At 34.6% G+C, this 19,221-nt stretch overlaps 1 long non-coding RNA gene across 2 annotated transcripts in view; it reads right to left on the bottom strand.

The window, feature by feature from the left end:
• The window catches only part of LOC102028965, a 60,506-nt gene extending 48,355 nt beyond the window's left edge, over positions 1–12,151 (bottom strand). For both annotated transcript variants that reach the window (XR_260578.2, XR_001233492.1), the window contains exon 1: positions 12,064–12,151. This is a non-coding gene — a long non-coding RNA (uncharacterized LOC102028965). The remainder of the gene's footprint in view (positions 1–12,063) is intronic.
• Between the last annotated feature and the right edge of the window lie 7,070 nt (positions 12,152–19,221).

Below are 19,221 nucleotides of genomic sequence, written 5' to 3'. Positions count from 1 at the left end.
GTTTGTAACTCTGTATTGTCTGTATTGTGCTTGTGATATGTTGTAAAATGTTGTATGTCTGTTAATGTTTCCCTCCTTTTATCTTTAAAATAAAAAAAAAAGAAAACCTGAGTGAAGGCAAACAAAGTAACATGGTGATAATGGGTATAAAAATTAAGATACACATAAACCACCTGTGGTCGCTCCTGCTGTAATCCCAACACTATGGAAGGTTATAATAGGAGGATTGCAGGTTCAAGTCCAGCCTGTGTGACTTAGCAAGATCCTGTCTCAAAACAAAAAATAACGTATTGGAGAATTATCTCAGTGAAAAAACCCTGGGATCAATATTCAGCACCACAAAAAAATCCATACACACCATATATTTTATATACAGTGTAGATGAATTATATTACATATAATATAATGTATGCTATATATTGCATATCATACATATACATTATGTACTCATTATATAGTACTGTATATATAACCTAATACGCGTTATACACTACATGTATGTTATGTGAACTTAATGGCAGAGATATATTTGGCAGAATGTTAGGGAATTTCAGCACTGTGCAAAATGGACAGAATATACTTAAGAAAACATAGTGCAACCTACTACACATTGAGGCTATTGTTCTTAAACTACAGACTGGTAAATTATTTACTCTTGGGAACACTAGGCAAGCATAACACAATGAATATTTGTGTTTTCAAACATTGTAAACTTAGAACAAGTACAGGTAAAAAGTAGGGGATATAATTTTGGAGCTTCATAATAATCTTATGGAACCACTGTTGTAAACACAATGTTTCTTTAATCCACATATATATATACATATATATGTATATAAAATGTCACGTCATTTTATATACATATATATAGTGCTTTTGTAAATGCATACAAATGTTTGTATGTATATACACACATATATTTTCTATACATATATGTGATTGTCATTGTATATAAAGTTTAAAACTCATGAGTAGAGTTGGGAAAAGATTTTGCATACTAGATATCTAAGTGATTCATAACTTGAACAGAGAAATAATATCTATAATTCAATAATAAAAGTTTACTGAGCAACTTCATTAAAGATAATGGCATGTAACATAGCAACCATTGTGAATTTCTACCATTTTGTCTTGCGATCATGTTTCATTTTTGAAATTATTGTGTTGTTTTGATTTTGTCTTCAATGTTGTTTTGTCAGTTGTTTTTAATTTTTAAAATAAAAAATGAAGAAAAAATAATAAAAGTTAAATCAAAACTTAAATTAGATAATATATTTAAATAGATAATTCCCTCCAAAATTTAAAAATGACACCAAAGACATGAAAGGATGCTCAATATAATAATCAATAGGGAAATGAAAATTAAAAACACAGTGAAACTTCACATCTCAACTTCCAGAGCACTGAGCCTTTTAGCACCAGGGGCTGCTTTCCTGGAAGACACTTTCCCCAAGGACAGGGCCCGGAGGACAGTTTTGGAGTGATACAGGTACATCATATTCATTGTGTACTTTATTTCTACTATCACTGAATTGCTATATATTGCAGAAGCAGTGAGAGTCCTGAGCTTATTTTCCTGCAGTTAGATGGCTCCATCTGACAGTGGCAGGAGACAGCAACTTGCAAGTGTATTGTATCCAATCTGCTCCATCATCTCCTTTTCCTTTCTGTCACAAAGAAAGGAGGTTAGATGTGGAAGCAGATTTTTCAGTGCTTTCCTGGAAATCCCAAAGTTTCTGCCTTGACTTAAACACTAGAAGTCCTCTCAAATATACATTAAAGTCCCCATCACTTGTGATCTCCAGTAATTGATACTTCTCCAGCACAAATAGTTTGTTCGCCTGGCTTATTTACAAATGCATCATAGATTTATTCCTTTCCAGTTTGGAGGTCTTTTGTGGTTGAGAAGAAATGCTCAAATTCCTTTGAAACCTGAGATTGATGATCATTTATCAGCTGGGAAAAAGAAGACTTGGTCTCAAAATATGCTTGAAACATATCAGAAATCTCAATGTTCACTTGTCACCCCAGTAATTCCTGCTTGTCATGAATGCAGCCACTTTATCTGCTAAGTTGTATATAGTTGTCACTGTACCTTGAAATGACCAATTGAGTTTGTTGTATAGGTTGAATATGTAACACAAGCAAGCAAGTTTTGCAAACCATGCTATTACTGAAATGTGCAGCTAGTGCTAACTAATTTTCTAAAATAAATCTTTGAGAGAACTCCCATAACTCAAAAACTCTGGCCAATAATCTAAACTTAGATACCTGTGTCACTTCTGTGTATATGAGGAGATGTGTGTCTTTGTATTCATCTCCTCACAGCTGCATGAATAAATGTGAGCTAAGGAAATGCACTTTAATGCAATTAATAATTGTAATCATATCATGCAAAACACTGTTTCGTTCAGGTGATAATTTTCAATGAGGCAGCATTTCTCTACAGATGACCCAATATGAAGACTCACATGTAGAAGTAACCCTTTTGATATTAGCGGAGAGACTAGAAAGTTTTCCAAAGCAGCTACTCCATGCACGTGTATACTGGCACAAAAAAACCCAATTCAGTTCTCCTGACGTGTAAGCAAAGAATTGAATAGATACAGATGTGGTGTTGGTTGACAAAGTATGTCCTCTTGAAAATATACAGCACAAATGCAAGCATTTCCCCTTTGCTGTCACCAGCAATTGACTAGTCAACCTGAATTGCACATCACAGTGATTTAATAACCCTCTCCATCAACAGCTTCTCTACTATTTCTCCATTTATGGTACTGGCACAAAGGTGAGCATGTAAAACTTTTTGAATTGTAGCCTCTCCTGAAAGTTCATGGCAAATGTCCTTAGCAGTAAGTAGGACTGTCTTCCCCCAAAGTAAAGGGTTTCTTAGCTTGAGCAAAGTGGTTAACAGCTAAGAAGAATGCTCTCAGTGCACACATTTGATGAAGTGGTGGCCTTCAATTATTGCTTCTGCTGTTTGTGTTCATTTTATTTTCTTTTGAAAAACTCAAAAGTTTTGTTTTACAGTACAGGGTGGTTGGTCTGCATGTGGGAAGCCACTTTTGAAGGTTTCGGTGCTTCTTTGGATGCTGATCACCACATATTATGCAAAGTGGGCTTGGAGAATGTGAATCACCTATTGCAATGAACCCATGATATAAATCAGACTCTTGTCATTTTCATTTAAATGTGGATTTCCTTTTATAGGTATGTTTAGGAGTCTTCTGCTGTCTCATTAATGAGTATTTTTCTCTGTTCAAAGAAGCTTTCCAGGGACATATTGTTTTCACTCATTTTGGCTAGGATCAGCTTACCAAGTCTGTGCCTGAGACAATGTATAGTGAGTGCAAGAGGCATGGACTGAAGTAGTAATAAGTACTTAGTAGGCACAGACTAAAGTTAGTGTTTGGTTCTGACTTAAAGCCTTCTCCAGATCCAGTTGTACAATTGCAGTCCATCCACCCATTTGCTACTATAAAACCTGTTACCAGTAAGTAAGCACTGAGAGTCCAAAACAAGATCTAAGGGGATTGGAGCTATGATGTCAGTATGGGCCCTTGAAACTGTTCTGATATACACTACTGTATATATACACTACTGTATATATATATATATATACACTGAGATCTCTCAAAAAAACAAAAACAAATATATATCTAGTTTGTATGGAGAGAAGTCTTAAAATCCACTCTCAGTATTTAACAAGTTTAGAATATACTGTTAACTAGAATATAGATGCTGCTCTAGCTGGTGGTTGACCTTGATATTGGCCATGTACTACTGGTTGTTCAGGCATGCAGAATACAAGAGTTGTGGGTCAAGGAAGTTTCTACCCAGATTTCAAAGGAATTATTTGGAGGCCAGGCTATGTGTCCCTGAGATATAGGTGTGTGAAGTGGTGGGAATGAGGTCAGAGTGGTGGTGGAGACCCCAGGAACTTAGATGCCAAGAACCTCTTGCCAGGGAAAGTGTCGAACATGAGTACAGGCCAAAGAGAAGGAGTGTGGTCTTCAGCAAGCAGCATGATAGGTGTCACAACTTGGGGAATTCACATCTGCCGTATGAATATGGAACCATAGAACTTACTGTGTCCCCTCCCAGGTTTTGATCTTACTTTGGTTGTGTTCGTTTCCAGTCCCTATTCCTCCCTTATGGAATGGAACTGTTTAATGTATGCAAGTGTATCTTGGGATTATGTAAGTTCCTTTTTGTTTTCATAGGAGTTCATGGATAAGAGTTTTTGATAACTTTCAGGAGAAACTTTCAGTAGGACTTATGAAAAATGCTAGAACTATTGAGATTGTAGAGAGAGTAGTAGTGTGTTTCTGGTTGTGGGCAGCATGGTTCTATCATGTTATGGATTTGTTATTGACTCTGTTTGCAGGATAACTATGGTTTAAAATGTGTCCGGTTGTCAAATTGACAAGGTGTACATTTTTATCATTAATCATAATATGGGATCTTTCCTGGATTAAGAAACACCCAGGGGATTAGTAAGGCCCATTTTGTGGTCTGTCTGGGCAGGTCATGATGATGTGGCCTTGAGTTATATATATGATTTCTGACCCCTGCTGCTCTTTTGTACTGTCTTCCTACTCTGCCTTCAATTTGCCATGAACTGAATGTCTTTGCTCTACAAAGCTTTTCTACAGTGTTTCTGCTTTGGAGCCAGCCTATCATGGACTGATTCCCCGAAGCAGTGAGCAATATTAAAGATTCGCTCCTTAAAGTTGTAAAGGTTGGATACTGTGTCCCAGCAATGGGACATGTGACTAACACAATTACTTTGTCATTACTGTTGTAAAGTCTGTATAGTGTCCCATTGTGTGTGTTTCTGTGTGTGTTGCCCTTTTAAAAATGAATTCGTCCATTGCTGTGCACTAGTTGACTTATATCTAGAATTTTTGAATAATACAATGAACATCAGAGAATGGGAGACATCTTTACTGTGTTTTGCATTTTCAGACCTTCTTCCTTTTGGATTTGTGTTGTTCTGTTGACTCTTAAGTATTTTTGAAAGTCTTATGAATATTCCAATGGTAAAGCATAGCCCTAAAATGTTTATTTATACTCCAGTATGTACCCTTTAGTTATTACAGCATATATTTTATGTACAAGTCTAATATATAGAATTAGTGTATCATCATATTTCTAGCTTTTTAATAATGAAAGATATTGAAATTATGACTGCTTTTCTCCCAACATCTAATTCTAAATGCAACAGAAAAAAGAAAAGAAAGATATATATATACTTTTTCAAAGGTTTTTTTCCTCCTATCGAAGGTAGATAACATCCCACTTATATCAATTTAGGAAACTTATCATCCTTTCTCCTTCAATCATGTAACATTTTAAGGTTGATGTGAATGTTTATTACTTGGAATATACACCGCTGTTTAGTTTTATGTCTTTGCTACCAACTTCTATATGAGATAAGAGACTGTGATGACCAGTATCCCCATGGAATACACCTGAGACAAAATGTAAATAACTATTTTTGAAGAGATATAAACCATTTTTTTTACAAACACATCATGTCTTATTTAAACACAACATTATGCAAGTAAAGCTCCTGCTTTATTTCTTTTTTTTTTTTATTTAAAAGAGCAAAAGAAGGACAACATAGCAATAGGGGGATTCACCAAATTACAAAGTGGTAAGACATTATCAACCTGCTTTGTTTCTAATGGCCAAGATTTTTATTGCCCCAAATCGGAAGGTTATAGCCTCTTGCATGTGAAGTGTGCCAGTACATGAGTTTAGACACTGAATAAAAGTGAGCACAAGCGAGATTTCCAGGATTGTGACTGCACAGACTGATCTCCATGATGCTACTATCTTCTGGCCGGTCTTCCCTCAGTTTGAAAATTCTTAGACTAAAGCCTCCCTGCACTCCTATGGCCCCCAAAATACACAATATGCCTTGGTCATCTCTCATGCTAAGGTATTTTAATTCATAAAAAAACTTGTAAAATAAAGCCTATTTAAATTAAAGCTTAAGTGTGTGAATGTCACATTTGGTATTCTATAGATTTATACAGAGACTTTGTGTCATAAATACAGGTTGCTTCTCAGTAGATGAAGGGATAGATGCTACCATAAAGATTTCTGTACCACTGTGCGAGAGAGAAGTGAGACTTCAATGTTTTTTTAAATGGATCTGCTGGACAACGATTTTCTTTCAGAAACTTAAGCTTCTGCATTTCACCCTTAGCTGTCCTCAGTCAGTCACCACGCACAGTGCTGGCGTGGCCCACAATTCAGTTTGCGAGCTCCAGCCTTTCTCCCCTCTCCTTCAGGGACTGACTTAAATACCACGTATCTTATTTGGATGAAATGCATTCTTATGGTTCTACTCTGTCTCTTTCAGTATCCGGGATTCAAAGTATTTGCAGTGTGCCCAATTTTTTGACACACCCTGCTCTGATCCAGCCAGAGCCGCCCCAAGAACAGACTGTGTCTTATTACTGCATCAGGGCCTCACTGCTGGCTCCGAGTCCCAGCCCACTTGAATTCTAATAAAGATTCATAGGCAGTTGTTATGAAACAAACACCATAATGACACTCAGACAGGCTGTAGATTTATTTTTAGGCCGATGATGTGTGTGGCCCATGCCTCAGGCCCACCAAGTAATAATAATAGCAACACTATGCAGTAAGTAAAGAGAATTCTTTTTCATAAAAATGCATAAGTCATAGAATGTTTCCTGCCATCCTTCCACCTCTTGCTCACCTTCCCCACGCTACTCACCTTCCCCTGATTTGTATTTGTGGGGCCATTGCTGGCCACCTTACTGAGCCTAAAGAGAAAAGAGCATTGAATCCTTCTGTTCAAGAATTCCTTAGCAAAACTGTCAGTGAGGCATTGGTTGATCAGCTTTGTATGTCTATATGTGTTTTCATGAGAAGCCACTTTGAAGATATCAATATGTAATACAATAAGCATTGTTAGTTCCCTACCACTCTGTTTGTAACTCTGTAATGTCTGTACTGATCCTTTGCTATTTTGTAAAACATTGTCGATCTGTTAGTATTTTCCTCCTTTTATTTCTAAAATAAAAAAAAAGAATTCCTTAGCAAAAGCAACTCCTAGTATTACACATGTACAATCAAAGCAGCCAAGCTTTACACAGTTTTAAAAACTAAATTCAGCTTTGTTTGTCTTTTTAAAATAGAGATAGAAAGGAATTCTCTGTTATTTGACACTTTTATGTGTATGAAAATGTGTGTTGATATAGATATCAATAGGTAGTAGCGGCATAAAACCTGAATTAACACACTTAGGCAAAAAGCTATTTTTCAAAGTGAAAATACTTACAGAGGAAAGATTATTCTTGGAAACTTAAGAAACATTACTATCATCAGTAGAATAAAGGAGTCCTTTTTGGAGACTGTCACATTAGGCTGTTGATAAATTTAGATTGCCAATATTGCGTTCACATCTTAGAAGTCAGAGACCCCAAGTTTTGGTTTCGTCTAGAAGTTAAAGAAGCTATTTTATTTCATAAGCTTGCTATTTGCTCTTCCATGGACTGTTAAGAACTGCCAAGACTGGCTAAATATGGAAACCATTTAAAGAAATCTTATTAAAAATCCAACTTCCTAAAATTGAACCTTAAGTGAACTCAAGCATCAGAGGAAACTAGCAAAGTGAGACGAATATTTAGGGCACAACAGATTAAAGAGGAGGTTATAGTACAAATACTGGAGATAGGAAACATTTTTAAACTGTATGCATAATTTGCTGTATTTCCTCAAAATTTGTAAAAAGACAATTAAAACTCAAGAGAGTGCAAGGGAAAGACTCAGGTATATCACAGTCAAAGTCATGGCTCAGCTCCTTTCCTTGGGTGATTTTTATACATCTCTCTCTCCAGGTTTTTTTAACCTTGAAAATCAGCAGGCATATAAAAAGTAAAACATGTGCACTTTTTTTCTCTACTGAAAATCCAAAGGAGAAAAACAATGAGAGGAGCTAAAATAAGGCTATTTCAGCCAAGATTTTTTCTTTCAAAAATTTTAATACTACCAGTGTTTCTCTATCTCATATATTCTATTTTTCCTCCCAATTTGTGATTTTCTAAGTGTCTCTATTTCTTATCCATGATTAAATTGTGTGTACTTTACTTTGTTTCTTTATTATTTTTGTTTTATGTCAATTTCTAAAAACTTCACTTTGTATTCATACCTAGTTATTCTCACCTGCAGTTAATAACAGAAGTAATACATTTCCCTTCTCTTTGTGTCACCTACAGGTTCATACTATGCTGTCAACTTTTAATTCTTTCTCAAGACCCATAAAAATGGGGTCCTGAGGAATTTACACCTTTTAAGCTTTAGCTCCACCACAATCTTGATAAAGAAGTTATGTATGCATGATCCATTCTTTTTAAAATTCCAGTTGCTGCTCCAGACTCCCAGAAACTTCTGTGATGTAAGAGTGAATTTCACTGCATGAGATGTGACAAAATATCGAGTATATTTAGATTTAAAATATTTAGTGATATAAAGGGTACATTTTCATTAATCCCTTTCAGAATAATCCTCTTCTTAATGAACACACTATGACATAATAGTTGCAACATTCTGAAGTAGTACTGGAAGTCCTCTCTCGAGTGTCTTTACAAGGAATGGTGAAAAAATATGAATGCTGCTGCCAGGTGCCGTCCATGAGAAAGCAGGCTCCTAAAACCATTACAGTGTGTCCTTCTCCACTTATTCATTGGATCTAGCACCATGTGGCTTCTAGCTCCTCCCCAAAGTCAAAATAATCATGAAAGGCAAATGTTTTGCATCCATTCAGAACACTGAGGCAACCATGACAGTGCACTTAAAGATAGGTAAAGGAAGACTTCCCGAGCTTGCAGAACTTCCAGAACTTTTCAGAAAGTGGTCAGAACAATGAAATAAGTGTGTGTAAGAGAGACTTTTTAAGAGGAATTAACTTGTAGTACTTTAAAATGCTTTAGGGTTTTTGATATTTTTCTCTAAATTTGAACAGTAACACTAAACACTATTTTCCACTATACCTCATCTTTCCACCAAAATTTAATCCTACATTGTAAAAGTTTAAGGTTCTCTACAAATTTTCCACTTTGTCTTACTGAACTCCCTTTAATATTAAACTGCTATACACGGTAAAGCTTTATATTTAGGGAAAATTGTCTCAATATTATAGGAGTGATATGAAAATATTGATGTCTGTGAACATCTAAAATTCATTTTTTTTACATAGTACACTTAAATTCACTTACAAAAATCCACACCAGAGTTTATCCCAATACAATCTAGCTATTGTATGGTAAGAGATCCTTTGTTGGTACTGGTCTTTCCCAGAATTCCAGAGCTAAACATTGTTTTGGAATTTAATAGTGTCCTCAACTTCTTTGATATTGAAGTAATGAAACAAACAAAAAACAATTTTTACACTTAGCTTTAAAAACATTATAGACCTTAACTAAAAACAAAACAACTAAATCAAACAAAAATACAGTTTAAGAATAATTAATAGGCAAGCAAAATCCTTTTCACGCTTAGTTTCAATTAAGTCAATGCACACACAAATTGTATTGCCAACCAGTTTCTTGTTTTGTTCCACTTTACATGGAATGGCATCTATTGTTCACTATTTTAACAGCACTTTTCATATTACATATTAGTTGTTGGTGCTCTTTTCAGTTTTCCTCAGTAGATTTTTAGGACCTTAAAAGAGAGGTTATATTTTCTTTGATTCTGTATCCCTGAATACTTTGTCATATGACTACAAGTAGTAGGATGAACAGAGAAAATATTATTAACTACTGTTTGAGCTGGTCTCCTTATAACTGGCCTCCTACCATCTCCCAGGAATTTTTACTGAAAATTTTATTTAATATATCAATGGATTTTGTCACAATCCTACCAGCTAGGTATTAGTATTCCTATTTTTCAAATAAAACTTATATCTTGTGGAACTTACTGTGCTGTTTAACTTTACATAGTTTATAAACCACTATTTTTTTAACAGATTTAAGTTCAAAGTTCATATTTTGTCACACAATGAGTAGTGATCTTTAACTAAATAAATGAATAGTTCTATAAACATATACACATGCTGTATGCATATAAATACATACTTATATATAGTCATATAAGCTGTCTTTCTCATTTATATATATTTTATGACCTATACCAAAATAACTAAGCTGAAGGGGAAGAAATTATGAATATGCTAACCTTTTCTCTCATTTTTCTTTTTATTTTTCTCAATGAAAATGAAGGTAGAATAAGTATGATTGGTGGAAAAAAAACACAAAATAATTTTAGCCCACATGATAACCATAATGAGCAAGGAAAGGGCAAGGAAAAGAGTCAATTTTAATACACTGATTTTTGCCTTAATGTGAGAATAGTGATGGTTTCAGGACAACCCATTAGGACAGGTGATCAAATTGCCTCTGCAAGGAAAAGGATGTTGACTGGCAAGGGAAATGAATCATCAAAATCATGATTACATTAAAATTCAAGTCATATGTGTTGGGGATGTAGTTCGTAGGAGAGCACTTGCCTAACATATGTGAAGCCCTATGTTGGATTCCCTGAAACATGGGGGAGGAGGGATCCATCCAAGTCATAGGATTTAATGCCATCAAGGCAACCAATTCATTTCAGGAGATTGTATTAATTAGCTTTCTCATTGCTAAGACACAATATTTTCCTCTTATAACTTCAAGAAGAAATGGTTTAGTTTAGCTTATAGTGTAACAACAAAAATCAGGCTGTATTCCACAGAAGACCAAAGGACTGCTTATGACAAAGAGAGTTTATTAATTTTAAACTGGTCACCACACATCCCCGACTAGCAGATCAGGAACATGGGGCCCCTGCCTGCCTTTGTTCCCAGCTTATATACATTTTTGGTTTCCATGGTAACAGATTGGAATGTTGTAGCCCTGGCCACACATTGTTTTCCTTGTGCCATGTGACTGGGTCAGGCTCCTGTGATGAGCCTAGCCACAATGATATATACCTTCTGTACTCTGTTCTGTATGTCCCCCTTCAGACAACCACACACTTCCTTTATGGTTACAATGTTTATCTAGGGCCAGGGAAGGGATGAAACAACCCAGGCAGGGTCATAGGTGATTATCTGGGCCCGGGTGTTCTTTGCCTTTGGAGAAGCATTCCAGGGCAAAGTCAGAACTGCAAAGTGAACTTTTTACAACCCTTCCGGGATGTTTCTCAAGACACATTTTGAGGTTTGCACTAAGACTAGAATTATTCTGTCTTCAAATGATATGCTAAAAGTCACTATCCTGTACAATAGTTTCAGGGGATTTGGTACATGATCAGCAGTCTCCACAGCAGAAACAGCACGGTGGTGGTGTAGAAATGGTTAGTTTGTGGTAGCACAGAAGCAGGGTAAGGGAACACTGCCAGGTAGAAATGGGCTACGAACCTTATATATTGTCCAAGACCACACCTCCATGATTGACTGAGACACAACAGGAGTATTCTGTATTTATCTTCTAGGCATTTCCTAATCTAATGAAGTTAATAGATCAGCACTAATAATCATGATCCACCCCTTATGAACTTCCCAAACACATCTCTTTAAATCATACTTAATGTCAAAATAGCAAATTCATAATTCTGGTTAGTATAATATAGCTATCCCACAAACAACCAGTAAACTAATAATCTCTTCTTCAAAGTCTCAACCATTCCAACATTTTTCAAAATCCAGATCTAGATCTCTCTGAGATGCAGTTAACTCTTCACTGTGAACTTCTGTGAAAACCAAAATCAAGTTACATAATCCCCATATGATGGCTCAAAGTAAACACTTCCATTCCAAAAAGGAGAGATATAGGGATAGAAAAGAATCAGGCAAAAGCAAGACCAAAAATCAACACAGCAAATACTAAGTCTTATAGGTGAATATCCAGCATCGAGGGCACCTGGTGGTAAAAGGTGAATGCCAAAGGGCATGAATAGCCTCATCCCTATGGTCTTGCAAGCTGTAACAAACAAGTTCTTTCTCTTGGGTTGGCTTCATTCATGACCTGCAGATTTTCTCACCTGATGGCCCACATTCCTGGGATCTCCAACTTCCGGGAGTGTTCACTCATCTTTGGCTTCACTCCCACTGGTTCATGCACTGCTGACTCTTGGGCCCTTTGTCTGGTCTCACAGACTTTCATTTGGAACCTCAGTGGAAGCCTCCCTGATTCCATAACTCTTGCATTCTACATGTCACGGAAACCACCATTATATGGACAATGTCATGGTCTTCTATTAATAGAAGTGATAGCCAGGCCCTCTTGGAGAATGGATGTAGTGGCCTCTGAGTACCCGGATGGCTAAGCACAGTCAAATGAATTCTGGGGAAAAAATTCCCTAGGAAGCCTTTCTTGAGCAGGGATCCAAGGGACTCCCTTTTTAAATAAAAAAATTGACACTTTCGCATCCTTGAACCTGCCATGGGTGAGATCTTGCTAATTCCTAAGAGATCCTCAAGACATTTTATTCTTGTTCCTGTATGAAGTACTTAATTTTATTTTAACACTGCTGATCTTTTTAAGTAGCCACATCTACATTGGCCTCAGTTGTACACTTTGTTCCTTCGAGCCAAAATATATGGTTCACACTTTGCTGCTCTGTAATTTACCCTCACCAAAATACAACTAAAAGTAGCAAGTAGTACCCATGACACATCCATAATGTTTAGTTGCCTTTAAATTTCTTCCACCAGTTTAATTAGTACACTACTTTTAATCTCATTATCCTGCAAATTTTCAAGTCTTAGGTGCAATGTAGACTAATCTTTGGTAGATTTTTAACACACATAACCTCTAATCCAACTGCCAATTGAGCCTTTGTTCCCCACTGAATCTGTCTAGGCAGGCGCTTTGCCGCTGAGCTAAATCCCCAGCCCCCCTGAATCTGTCTAAACCTTTACTGTCTACATTCCTGTTAGAATTCTGAACTTCTGAACTCCAACAAAAATACTTCTGTTTACTACATTCCAAGACTTCTCTAGACCCCATCACTATAACCTTTCCAAATTTCTCCCACAAAGTACTTCAAAGTGGGATCATTCCATACTACCTTGCTAGGTGTTTTGTAATTGAAGGAAGTTGATATGTCACTGTTCATTACTACTGATATGAAATAAATTGGCTTAACATACAGTATTACAACTTCTCTTGTGAATAGAAGTGATAGTATTTTCCAAAACTCTTGAAAATTGTTCTCTCCCAAGCTGGACACCTTCATCCAAGAAAATGCTGTTGAATCATGTTCTTAATTTTTTTGTCTAGCAGTTATAAAAAGATAATACTTCATGCTTTCTGGTCAGGCTTTTCCTTGTTAGATATCTAAAGACAACATATCTAGATGAGCAAAAAGTAGATTGGAAAGTATATTTTAAAAGAGCATGAGAATCACTCACTAAACTACCAAGCTCAGGATGTCAAATCTAACCATTCTCTTTGTTTGATCTTAGTCTCAGGCCTCTTAGCAGTTTTTTTTTTAAAATGAGCGTTATATACTTTTCAAGGCCAAAACGGAACCCAAAGGTGTTGTATGCATAAACTTCACAGAAGCTAAATGTGAAGTTCTTTTTTATACTCTCGACCTTAAAAAATCAGTGCAGCTGAAAGACATGATAGTGTATGCCTACAATCCCAGGTTGAGGCAGGAGAATCATGACTATGAGGCAAGTCTGAGAAACATAGCGAGAGCACATCTTTAAAAAATCAGTAGAGCAGAGTGTATCTAACTCACACATCAATACATACTCTATTGTGCAAGAAGAATGGAAGGAAAGGCCTTGAAGACTTATGCTTTCACTTACACTGTGTGTAACCCACTGCCAACTCAGTATTTTAAGGAAAATATCCTTTCACAGTACTTCCATTTGATCAGGAGAAATGGTCCTATGATTCTACATCCTTGCTTAAAGTAACAACCTTACAAAGCTGACGAGCACGGTGTTTCATGAGATAAATCTATGAAAAGCAAAGCAAAGTTAAGGAAATAAAAATTCACAGCCCATATGTAAATCAGAAGGAGAAGAAGAATGTCATATGAAAGAGAAACAATGAATTGAAATCAATGCCGTAATTTTTAAATACAATACATTTTTAAGTACCTAGGAACATAGTAGGTTTGTAATAGCTGTCATTGCTTTCTGAGATCTTTCTAAAGGTACATAATTTAATCATTCCACCTGAAGTGTCAGGCACATAAAGGTATTATTAGTTAAAATTGAATAGTAGTTTAATTTGAGATAAGAGACTTAAATTTTGTTTTTAACTATTAAAACAGATAAAAATTAAAATGAATACTTTTATAGTGTTAAATAACCACATTTCTTACTATTTTAACTTTAGCCAGTGTGATCTTCCAAAATGTATGACAACATTAATTTTGAAATGTATTAAGTTTTAACTTTTGGATCTAGATAAGTCAAATGCCAACAGAGAGACTATAACCCTTGAAATTTCTATAGGAAGTGAATTTTAGAAGTACAGGGATTGAAATAAATACTTAACCCATATTCAGTAACTAGAATACATTGTGTATCATTAGTCATTATGTATAAAGGAATGGACAAGCTCCAATTTCTATTTCCCAAGGTGTTATGGGCTGATTTGTCAGACTTATGTGTATAAACATTATACTCAATTGATTTAATGCTAACATAGATGTATGTACATGATATAAGGTAATTAATTGTTAAAACAAATATAAGCACAAAACATTATATTTATAAAGCTTTCTAAAGGAAGGGTAGTGAGCTGAATTCTAAAGCAAACATAAATGTTTTGTGAAAAAGGAAACCACCTGGCAGTTCATCACAAAGACTTCTGCTGAGAAGCATAGGGTGCTGTGCCTGGAAAGAAGCAGGAAATCACTATGGACTTACAGTGTGTCAAGCCCAAATTCCTCATGGGTACCTGTAGTTGCTTAGAATACAGTTCACTCTTCATTTCTTCAGCTTAGCTGCCTGAGAAATGAATTTACCCTCTATTGGTGAAATCATTTTTATTTGAAATTTCTCAATACTTCTAAACAAATAGTCCTTCACACTTTCAGGATAAATGAAGAGAAAAGCAAATACACATAGAAGCAGCACTACAAACGAATTAGAATTCTGAGTTAGGAAATTAAAGACATTGAAGGTATATTATGAATGTGTTACAAAAATTGCAAAATAAAGTAAACATGAGAAAATGTCTATTTTTCAGTAGATGAATAGAATTTCTAGCAATAAAATTGATATCCTAAAATTGAATTTTTTAAATTCTAAATTAAGAATATTTTGGGTGTAGAACTTAGTAGCAAGCTGAATACAACATCAGAAAGAACACTGAATTTAAGCATTTCTACAGAAATTATGCAAGTGAAGCACATAGAATAATTACAAAACAAAAATAATGACATCAAATAGCTTGTAATGGACACATAGTCCAAAACAAAAAAAGAGAAGGGATCATTTTAAGAACTTAAGAATAAGAAAATATTCAAGCAATCTCTGCAAAATAAGTACAAATAAAACTATTTTAAGCACATTATAATCAAATTACTGAAGCATATTTGTAGGAAAAAAACTCTTTAAAAGGAATTCAGATAAAGGACATTTTACATACAGGGGAGCAACAACAACAAAGATGCCTGACATCTCACCAGAAACAGTGCAAGCCAGAAGATAATGAAATGCCATCATTAAAGTGAGGAATGATAACAAGAAATAGCTGTCAGCCAGATTTCTATATCTAATGAAAGTAGCATTCAGAAATAATGACATCAGGATGGCACTTTCAAACAAAAGCTGAGAGAATTCTCACCAAATTTAAACTGCAAGAAATTCTAAAGGAAAATTCTAAGAAAATTTTCAAGCGGAAAGGAAACTATCAAAGATGGTGGCACACATCTTCAGGAAAGAGTAATGAGTATTCGAAAGGTAACTATTTCATTAAAACAATGTTTTAAAAGAGTACTAATTTTGAAAAATAGTACTAATAATGTATTATGTGATTCATAATATATGTAGAATCAAAATAAATAACACCAGTAGAAAAAAGAGTAGGTGCGCAGGTGAGGGGAATTTTACTGATTTAAAGTCCTTTTATTCAAGATGTTCTTGAACAAATGAAGAATGCATATTTTAATGAATACCTACCAGAAATATAGATAGCATAGCTTTAAAAAGAGCAGTAGCATAAATGACATAAAAGAAATAAAAATACTCTGTTAATGCAAAAAGTTTAAGAAAGTTGTTACAAAGTAAATGAGATTTAGATTAAAAAAATCATTGGATTAAATTAACTTTCTTAACTAAAATCTATAAGCAAAATTCAGAAATGATAAATTTAAATATATATGTATGCATGTACATGCACGGGTATACATATATGCATATATATCTGGTTATGATAGACATAATCTAAATATAAATATGCAGATAGGTAGAAAAAAAGGGCTTAAAAATTGCCATTTAAGTACTAACCAGAAAAAGGCAGTATGGATTAATTAGTTAGAAAATATAGTGCCCAAGGTAAAACTGTTAAAGAGAGACATTTTATAACGTTAAAGGGGTCACTCTTAAGAAAGACTTAATAGTCCTATTTGTATCTAACAGAATTAAATCAGATAACATAAAAATAGTCAACAATACAGCACCTGCATTTTTCTATCCTACAAAAAATAATTAAAAATGAAATTTATAAACAATACTTCCAAAGCTCTTTGAAATATTTGAAACAGTAAAGTAAATTTAGCAAAAAGTATGATTGATCCAACAGTGAAAACTTTGTTGACAGAAATTAAAGAAAGATGGCCTAAGTCAATTGAGAGATATATTTGTTAGTATATCAGAAGATCTAGTACTGCTGTTAGTTAAATCCAAAATGATTCTTGTATTAAAGTCAATTAAAATGACAACATGCTCTTATTTTGAGTAGACATGTCAGACTCTTCAAGACTTACTCCAAAACAATAAGGCTAAGAAAAAAAGTAATCAAGTTTTATTGTCTAGCTTGATAATTAAGGTACAATGACCTTTCCATGATTATAGTTAAATATAAATTCAGTACCCTCTAGTAGTCTCAATAAAATTTAATGGAGAAAGAATATTTTTCAAAAACTTGTTCATTAATACTAATCTTGAACCTTAGCAGATACAATAAACACCTGCAAAACTTTTCCAGATGGTTCCTGCAGTTTAACATGAAATTTATAAATCTTTGAAAATTAAATGTAAAAACTATCTTCATAAATTTGAAATAGACAAGTATTTCTTTAAAAGAGTACAGGAAATCTTTAATCCTTAAAAAAAGGTAAAAAATAGCATCATAAAAGCTAAAACTTTTTCTGTGCAAAGATATTATGGAAAAGAAAATAGGTAATGGATAGAATAGGAAAACATCTCATAATACACATATCTGAAAAAAACACTTCATTGGAGATAACAATATGTAACATAACAGCCATTGTTAATTCCTATCATTTTGTTCTGAAAACCTGTATCATTTTTATTGCTTTTGCTTTGCTTTGTTTTTGTCTATGTTGTTGGTATTTGGCTATACTTCTTTTTTGATTATTCTCTTTCAAATTAAAAAAAAAACTGTATTCAGAATATATAAGTAATTCCTGGAATGAATAAATAAAAGCCAGTCAATTCATTCATAAAACGGCAAAATTTATGAACTTGTACTTCATAAAAGATATCCTAGTGGTCAATAAGTACAAGAATTTTGTTCAAGAGCATTGCCATCAGAGAAATGAAAATTAAAACTACTTGAAATAACATCACGTACCTACTAGAACAAACAAATTAAAGTATAGACAATACAAAGTGTTGAGTAAATTAATCAACTTCAACTACGTTACATCAGATTGGAAAACTTTTTGGTTGGTTCCAATAAAGTTACTCATATATCTACCATGTGTCCAAGCAATGCCAGTAGGCAATTTTAAATACCTACCTTTAGTCCAAGAAATTCCAAAAAGTGTCACAGAATAGATTTCAAAGAATAATAGTGTTTAAAATAATTTTAAATATAATAATACCAAACTGAAGACAACCTAATGTAGGAAAATGAATAAAGCAACTGTCTTATATTCAAATACACTGCACATTAATGATATTTTTAGGGATTTTCTGGTATAGCTCAGTGGCACAGCACCTCCCTGGCAAGAATGAGGTCCTGAATTTGATTCCCAGTACCAAAAGAAAAAAAAAATCTCAAAATGTTTGTTTTTCATGTACTACTATCTTTAAAGTGAAACAAAAATGTTGAATAATATATAAGGTACAAAATAATACATATTGTATAATTATAGTTACAGAAAGATATAACTAGGCAAAATAATCTGTATTGATAAAAGTCAAATGAAGCAATTCCTCATGAGTAAATATTCTATTCCTTAATCTGATTCGTGATGACATGGAGAGATACATGAGCTAAATTCATTGAGCATAATATTTGTTCCTATTATTCCCATGCCATTTATGTCTCATGAAAAATAATATTCCTGTAAGATTACTAATTATACTATACTAGATAATTTAAAACTCAGTACTTGTCATGTACAAATAGGTTCAATCATGGCAGAGAGCTACATGCACCGTCATCATTGGTGCTGTGTTAAATATGAATTTCAGTGAGTGCTTATTGTTGATGCCGATGCTCTCCATTTACTAGTTATCACAAATCATAACTTAGTTTCTGATGCCTAGGTCTTGCTGTTTAGGTACAGACCCAGCAGATTTAGGACATCAAGTTAGGTGAAGACAGTTACAGGTTACAGTGTCAAGTATTCAGAACTGATAAGATCATGAGGGCACTGTTCTTTGGTAGACCCACCCCACCCATTTATGACTTCAGTAGCTGAATGTGTTTTGGGAGGTGGTGCCTGGCTGGAGGTAGAGCACTAGACGCATGACCTGCAGGATGTATTATTGTCCCCAGATCATGTTCCCCCTCTGCTTACTGCCAACAGTAGGGTGAACAACTGTTCAGTGCCAGGCCCTTCTTCCATGTTGTTTTTGCCTTGGAGCCACTGACTTTGGATTGAACCCACTGGAACCATGAGCCAATATAAGCCTCTCCTTTAAGTTCTGGGTGCCGAATGTTTTGTCCCAGTGATGGAAAGGTGATTAATACAATAGTCTTTACCTTTGCCCACTTGGTGTTGAGTAAAATAAAACCCTGTCCTGCACAGGAGTAG

The sequence above is a fragment of the Chinchilla lanigera genome, unplaced genomic scaffold (genome assembly GCF_000276665.1).
Source record: "Chinchilla lanigera isolate Chin_1 unplaced genomic scaffold, ChiLan1.0 scaffold00017, whole genome shotgun sequence".
In the NCBI taxonomy this organism is placed as follows: Eukaryota; Metazoa; Chordata; class Mammalia; order Rodentia; family Chinchillidae; genus Chinchilla; species Chinchilla lanigera.
Note: the sequence above shows the minus strand (reverse complement) of the source record. Positions and strands in the feature narration are given on the sequence as shown.